Source organism: Gossypium hirsutum, chromosome A06 (assembly GCF_007990345.1).
Source record: "Gossypium hirsutum isolate 1008001.06 chromosome A06, Gossypium_hirsutum_v2.1, whole genome shotgun sequence".
Lineage (NCBI taxonomy): Eukaryota > Viridiplantae > Streptophyta > Magnoliopsida > Malvales > Malvaceae > Gossypium > Gossypium hirsutum.
The window spans coordinates 53,673,705-53,681,387 of NC_053429.1; the positions used below are offsets into that span (position 1 = coordinate 53,673,705).

The following is a 7,683-nucleotide window of genomic DNA, read 5'->3' on the forward strand; positions in this document are numbered from 1 at the left end:
AATACAATCTAACCACAATATTCATAGTGAGTCACTTCCACTTCCACTTCCATGCATGCATGATAATAGTTTGTAAAATTCCCTAGGGAACTTGGTGTTTTGCCTTCACTTATTGACATATAAGACACTTGGTAACAAATTTCGTTATATCCTTTTTCATGCTTGACCACCAATAGAATGACTTCAGATAATTGCACATCTTGGTGCTACTCGAATGGATAACATAAGAACTATGGTGAGCTTCTTAGAGGATGTATTATTTTAATTTAGGAGTGTTAGGAACACACAATCATTATTGGAATATAAGCTCCCATCTTTATCTAGGGTAATTTTCACTTTGCTTCCAACTGATCGTCACTTTTCTATAGGTATCAGATTCTCTTAAGGAAAGTTAGCTTGACTCTTAACTTGGCCAGAATTGAACCATAATTTTCTAATGCTAGATAAACATTAAATGTTCTCAAGGAAAATGAGGATTTCTAGCTCAATGCATCTACTACAACATTTATTATCCCTTAATGATAGTAAAAAATTAAATCATAATCATTAAGTAATTTGACCCATCTACACTGCCTCAGATTCAATTCTGTTTAAGTAAGTAAATACTGCAAACTTTTGTGGTTAGTGAATATGTGGCATTTCTCATCATATAGGTAATGCCTCCAAATGTTCAAGGCAAAAACTACAACTTCAAGTTACAGGTCTTGAGTGGGATAGTTCTTCTTATGATGCTTGAGTTATTGTGAAGTATATGTAACTAATTTTCTATCTTGCATTAGCACACATCCTAGTCCACTGTGTGAAGCATTGTTGAAAATCATAGTCTTTCCCTGATTTTGGTTGTGTCAAAATAGGTACCTTGGTCAAAATTGCCTTCAATCTCTCAAAACTTTACTGGAATATATTCATCCAATCAAGCTTGATGTTTTTCTAAAGTAGCTTAGTAAAAGGGGATGCTATTATCAAAAATTCTTTTACAAACCTCCTATAGTACCCAGCCAAACTATAGAAACTTCTCACTTTGATAACATTCCTTGGGGGTTTTCAATCCAAAATGGTAGTGGTCTTTCTTGGGTTAACACAAATACCCTCCACAGACACAATATGTCACAAAAATACTACCTTGTGAAGCCAAAACTCACACTTGTTAGAGTTGGCTAACAATTATTTGTTCCTTAAAGTTTGCAAAAAAAAAACAACTCTTAGGTGCTTGTCATGCTTATCTTCCTTTGTATAATAAACTAGGATATCATCCATAAAAACTACTATGAAATGATCGAAATAGGGCTGGAAGATTGTTCATCAAATTCATAAAGGCTATTGATATGTTGGTAAGCCCAAATGAGATTACAAAAAACTCATAGTGGCCATATTGAGTCCTGAAGGTAGTATCTAAAACATCTGATTCCTTAACCTTAAGTTGGTAGTATCTTGAATGTAGATCAATATTTAAGAACAAGGATGCTCCCTTGAACTAATCGAACAAGTTGTCACTCTTAGGAAATGGATACTTGTTCTTGTTGTATGTGGTGCCCTAAGTGTAGTACTTTCATCTAAGTCCACTTGTAATTTTTTGAACAGTTTGGTTAATAAAACAAATTCATTGATTACAATTATTATACTTTATAATATTTTCTTCATATGGTTTTTGCATGTAAATAAGAATAGAAGCAAATCTTGCTCATTGGTTTTTTAATGTTTAAACTGATGCTAAGAGGTATTACGTGGTAGGATCATAATACGAAAAGAAAACTTGTATTAGGAGGTGAGCCTAAACATGTCCTTAAACTAAGGGTTTGTTTGGTAACCTATAAAAGCTTTTCCGTAAAAGTTTTTAGGCTTTTTTGATGTTTGGTTGGTTGAAAATGATTTTCCAGGGTAAAATATTTTACAAAACAAGGGAAAATGAGGGGTTTTTTTAAGGAAAATGTCTTACCCTTTTGAAATCGGTAAGACATTTTTCAGAAATTGACGCTTCTTCTCCCCTTTCCCCTTCCCCTTCTCCTTCCCTTTCCCTTTGGGTTGCAAATCAGTTTGGCCAAGGGAGAACCGAAGCCATTTTCAATGTTGAAGAAGCCATTACATGAACCTCTCCCTGTTTTAAATCCTCATCTCAAAGTTTCCGCCATGAAAGCTGCTTCCTTCAACACTCCCCATTTTCCATCCATCATCACAAAAGAATATCAGCACAGCCATGTCCAACTCGATTCGCAAGAACCCTTTTTCTTAAACTCCCTCAGAGCTTCCAAAATAATCCCTTTTTTAGACCGTTGGCTAATTCCTTTGCTTCTTCTTTGTCCTCCGCTTCTTCTTCTTCTAAATTATTCATCGAGTCAACTGCCAACGGCATGTATTTAGGTTGGAACAAAGCTCCGAAGATTGAGATTGATGGTGGTGGACAAGCTAAGGCTCTGGGGTTCGGAGAAAGAGGACGATGGTCGCAAAAGGTGCTTCATTTTCCATACTTTTAGCAACACTGGCTGGCTCATGTAAGTTCCTTTTTTTTCTTTTTCTGGTATAACTAAAGGTCTTTGATTTTGGAATTTTGCACATGGAAAAGTAAATTATGGCATTATTTTTTTCCTTTTTAGTTGAAAATAGTGCTAACTAATGTTATTTGTTAGTATAATTTTGTTAGAATCTTATGAATTTTTAATGATGTACTATATCTTGATTTGTTGGACTAATGTGATAATTTCTACTTCACGTGTATTAATCCATAAAATTTATCAAAAGTGGAATTTTGAAAGCTTAGTTTTGGAAGTTTGAATATTAAGTTTAACCTCCTGCTTTAGATTTTGCATTTTGGTTAATTGGCTTATGTTATGTGTTTCTCTGGCATCAGTCGATCTGTGGATTTGCTTCTCGTGATGCATTACGATTCAAGAAACCCACTGGGCATAAGGATTTGTTCTACATTGATGACAAAGATGTGGAGTTTAAAGAAGTAAGAACTTATCAACAATATTCGAGGTTCTGTTGTATGTTGCCTTATTAAAGAAGTCTTCACTTAAATTCTTCTATGTTGCCTTATGTATATAGGTTCTTGAGTCACCTTTTCCAAAAGCACCACTAATACAACTATTACATCCCACTGGCTTGCGATTGAAGGCATTCAACCAACAATTCCAGAAAATGCTTCAATTGAAGGTACCATCTTAGCTAACCTAAATATTCTCTCGAAGTTATTTTTGTTGAAGACTTTTATGGTTCATGTTCTTTTCTAGTTTTATCACTTTAATCTAATACGACTTATCTTCATTTCTACATGGAATTGGTATTTTACTTTCCATGCAGCACCTTCTGATGGTAAAAAGGCTGAATACAAAGAAGATGGGCTTTCCATTGATGTCAAATTACCTATTAAGCATGTATTATCTAGAGAACTTCAAGTATGTTGTACATCTTCAGCAACATTTTTATGTTAAAATCCTTTTTGCATAGAATGATATTAAAAGACTAATTTGGTTGTTATGCAGCTTTACTTTGACAAGATCGTGGACATTACCATGAATAAATTAGTCTCGATTCTCTTTAAACAAGCATTACTGAGTTTGGCAACAGACTCGAGATTACATCCTTTAGTTCCTTATTTTACATGTTTCATTTTTGACGAGGTTGTCTTAAAGATCTTTCATACCTCATTATATATGTGTGTTGTAAAGAACTTTTGGTTAGTTATCTCAAGCTTACATTTTTGCCACATTTATCTCAGGTTGCACAAAATTTGAATAATTTCCCTCTCATGTTTGCTTTGATGCGTGTTGCCCGGAGTTTTCTCTAGAATGAACACTTACACATAGAAACTTACGTGAGTTTATTATTTCAATTGTTTAGAAGTACACGAACTAATGCAAATATGCTAGTGGTTTATTTTCCACCTATCTGATTTTTTAAAATGTTTTTCAGTTACACTAGTTGATGCCATCTTTTATTACCTGCCTCGTTACAAAAAGGTTAGGAAATAAATTCACCGACAATCATTGGGAACTTAGAAACTTCGCAGCAAAGCTAGTGACATCAATATGCAAAAGATGAAGATTTCTTTTCTTTTGGACTTATACATGCATATTTGATTTTATGAATTTCAGGTGTCTGATTTTTTAGTTATAAACTTGGATCTATTCTTGAAGCGTATTTGTAGCTTCTTGAACCTGAATAAAAAGACACGAGGCCTGGTGTGTTTATGGGGCCCTGCTAGTAAGTTTAACATCAAATTTGGTACCAGTTTATGAGCATCGGTTCATTTATTTGCTGTAGAATTAACAACACTGCTTAAAATTTCCACTAAAAGCGTGTAGTTGGATTGTGCATGTATGATCAGCTTAAAATGTTCCCCAGTTTGCTAGCACCCCTAACTCGTCCCGTCTGGAAAAGCAACAACAAAGTTGCGACAAGTATGATTTCTTCGAACCATCATATTTACACTTAATCCAAAAGTCTCTTCTTCTCCCCCTTTATGATATTCCATTTTCTGATCAATCAAGATAAACGAAAAGCAAGCACAGACACCTTGATGCAGCAGCAAACACTTGCCAAGAAAATAGCAACTGAGAGTGCAATAGGTATGATGCCAATAAATTCCATGCAAAATGATTTACAAGGGGCAGTTAGTGGCTTTTCCACCACCATAGGAGGTTCCAATATTGGTGTATCATCAATGTCATGGTCGTTATCAAACAATAACATGCTAGGAAGGGATTGGGGGTCGAGTTTCAAAGACATCAACTGTTCTAACTTAGGCTTGGAAGGAAGACACAGACCCAGGGAACTTGTTAGCATCATTATTTAAACTTTTTGGTGAGATTATGTTATCATTTACCCCTAAACCTGACCTTTCATTCTTCCTTTGATTAAATTTTACCTCCAAAAGCTATGGTTTTTGAAGGAATGTGTAAATTATCTCCATAGTTTTTTCAGTTTTACTGTGTTTATCTTTTATAAGTCTTCTTTTTTTCCTTACTCATAAATGTATTATGTAGTTATCAAAAAATATATTCTACTTTGGATTTTATTTATATTAAATTTTAGGTTAAATTCTGCAATTAGTCTATGTACTTTATGAAAATGTTGGATTTAGTCTTTATACTTTAATTTGATCAATTTTAGTCATTGTAATTTTTGAATTCGTCAATTTTAATACTTTACGAAAATATATGCTTTGTTTTATTAGCTGTAGAAAAGACTTTAGAATGCACATTATATGCTTGGTTACTCCCATTTTCAAATGAAACTGTTTTGATGATTGAATAACGGCTGGGGAAAAAAAGGTATTGTCGAGACCATTTTTAAATCGAGTTTTGGAAAATGAAAATCGACTTTAAGAAAAACAAAAACGGGAGTCGCCACCAATCTTTTTAGGTGTGATTAGATCACCTTATAAAATGTTTTGTTTTAAAATCATTAGTTTTGGTCTACAAAATAAAAAGAACGGGTTCGGGAGTCGGTTCCGTACGAGGAAGGATTAGCACCCTCGTAACGCCCAAAAATTGGTACCTAATTAATTATCAAATGTCTGTAAGGTCGGAAATTTTAAAAATTTTAAGATACAATCCTCTTTAGAATATTTTGATTTTGAAAATTGGGATTCACTTGTATCAAAATATTGACATTAAGTTAGCCATTTTGGAAATCTCTATCTCAAAACGACCAAACGTCACATCCAATAAGTTAGGACACAACGTTTTGAAATTTCAAGACAGTTGCTCGTATTTTGAAAATCTTAAAAAACTTAGAAGGGTACTTGACTATTCGAACTCAACGAGAAAATTTGCAACCCAATAAGTTAGGGCACTACTTTTCTCGAAATTTCCAAATACCAAGCATTGCCTTTTTATTTTTGAAAACTTTGAAATCTTTTTTTTTTAAAACCGATGCATGAAGGAGCATATTAACATAACATACAAGATAACATGTTATAATAATAGGTAAGTAACAACATAAATATCATACACTAACCAACATATATAAGAAATAAATCATGACAATATTTAAATAAGAAAAATATAAATAAAAATAAGATTAAAAATAAAACAAAGAACAATATAAAAAGTTTTATATACATAATAATAATAGGAATAAATATATAGGGTTAAATTTAAAGTTCAACAAAATTTCAGGGGTGAATTTAAAAAAATAAAGCTGAATTAAGGTCCTAATTAAAACACGCGCGAAACCAAAGGGACTCATTGGGCAAATTGCCCTATTCCCAAAACGACTGCGTTTTAATCTTGGACTTAAAACAGCTACTGTAGGGACTAAATTAAAACTAAAACAAAATAATAGGGCCAAATCATAAATAAAATAAAGTGCAATTATAAACGTAAAAAAAGGTGGAAGGACCAATTGAGTAATTAACCCAATCCTCAAAAACACGCGGATCCTTCCCGGGTAACCGGGTCAACGCGCAGATCCTGATCCTAGAAACGACGTCGTTTTACCGTTTTTATAAAAGTAAAATCAAAGCTTAAAATTATCATTTTTACAAACACTCAAAAAAAAATAGAGAGAAATCTAGAATTCTCTCAGAGCTCCGGTCTAGGGCCATCACTGCTCGTCCTTGAGCTCTGCCGCGCGTGGTCTTTACGCGCTGACGCGCCATCCTAAGGACCACCGCACACGGTGGCTAAGGTTTGAAAAACCCTTCCTTTCCCTCACCAATCGTTAGGTAACCTCCCTTTTCTTTTATTTTTTTGATTATATCTTAAATCTGTGTGTTCAGGTCAGAAAACAAACAGGTAAATGGAAAAATAAAAAAGGAATGATTCGGTTACCGTAAGAAACGAAAAATTTGCTTTTTATTTCTTCTGCTTTAGATGAATACAATTGTTCATAAATCTCTTTCTCTCTATGTTTTCTCTCTGTATATGTAAAAATTTCTATCTTGTATATGTGTGTTTCTTTTTCTTCTTATGTATAAATCTCTACTTTTCGCCTCTTCCGTCTGTCCTCTTTTTACAAATTCTTAGAAAGGCTTTATAGCCTTAAACTGTCATATTTTAGGAAAGAAATCACAAGATTTCTTTCCCTATCCTGTTCTAATCTATCTATTAATTTCTTTCCTTCTTCGCATGAAAATCGCGAAGCTCACGGTGGTAATCTCGTCAGCGTTGATGGAGGCGTGGAATCTGGTGATGAGGAGCCCTGGGTATGCTAAGAAGGTGCATTAATGGCCTCGATTCTGGGGAGTTGGACAGACGCTCCTTGAGGCTTCCAGAAGACGTTGCGGCGCTAGAAGAAAGAGGGCAGAAACCTTAGGGTTTCATGCCTGGGTCTGTAATAGTTTGGGCCAGTTGGGCCACTTTAGTCCTGGGTTTGTTTGGATCTGGGTTTGCTGGGTGGTTGTAAACGGGTATGGGATTTTGTATTTGGGCTTCGGGACTGTTTAATAAATAAACATTTATTTATTTATCTATTTTTATTTGGTTTTAAGGCCCGATTAAATTTGGGCTATTACAGGTATCATCAATTGGAATTGATCTTTTCATTGAAGTGAAAGATCCAGGAAGAAAAAAAAAAGAACACCTAAAAGGACATGTTTTTTTTTGATACCTTGGAAATGGCGTCCAAAGACACATTCGGCTTTGGAATTTGTTATTTACGCTGGATGGGAAACTTGAGATGTTGAAATTGAAATTTTTTTGTCTAACAACAACGACAAAAGAAAAAAAAACAAGTTACATT

General features: G+C 34.1%; 1 long non-coding RNA gene and 1 pseudogene across 1 annotated transcript; both read left to right on the forward strand.

The window, feature by feature from the left end:
* The first annotated feature begins 2,348 nt into the window (after positions 1-2,348).
* LOC107963133 (transcription initiation factor TFIID subunit 6-like) lies at positions 2,349-5,045 on the forward strand (annotated as a pseudogene).
* A 1,451-nt stretch (positions 5,046-6,496) lies between these two features.
* LOC121230600 (uncharacterized) lies at positions 6,497-7,410 on the forward strand. Its single transcript, XR_005928582.1, has 2 exons — positions 6,497-6,667; positions 7,086-7,410. It is a non-coding gene; the product is annotated as an uncharacterized lncRNA (long non-coding RNA).
* Positions 7,411-7,683: the final 273 nt, after the last annotated feature.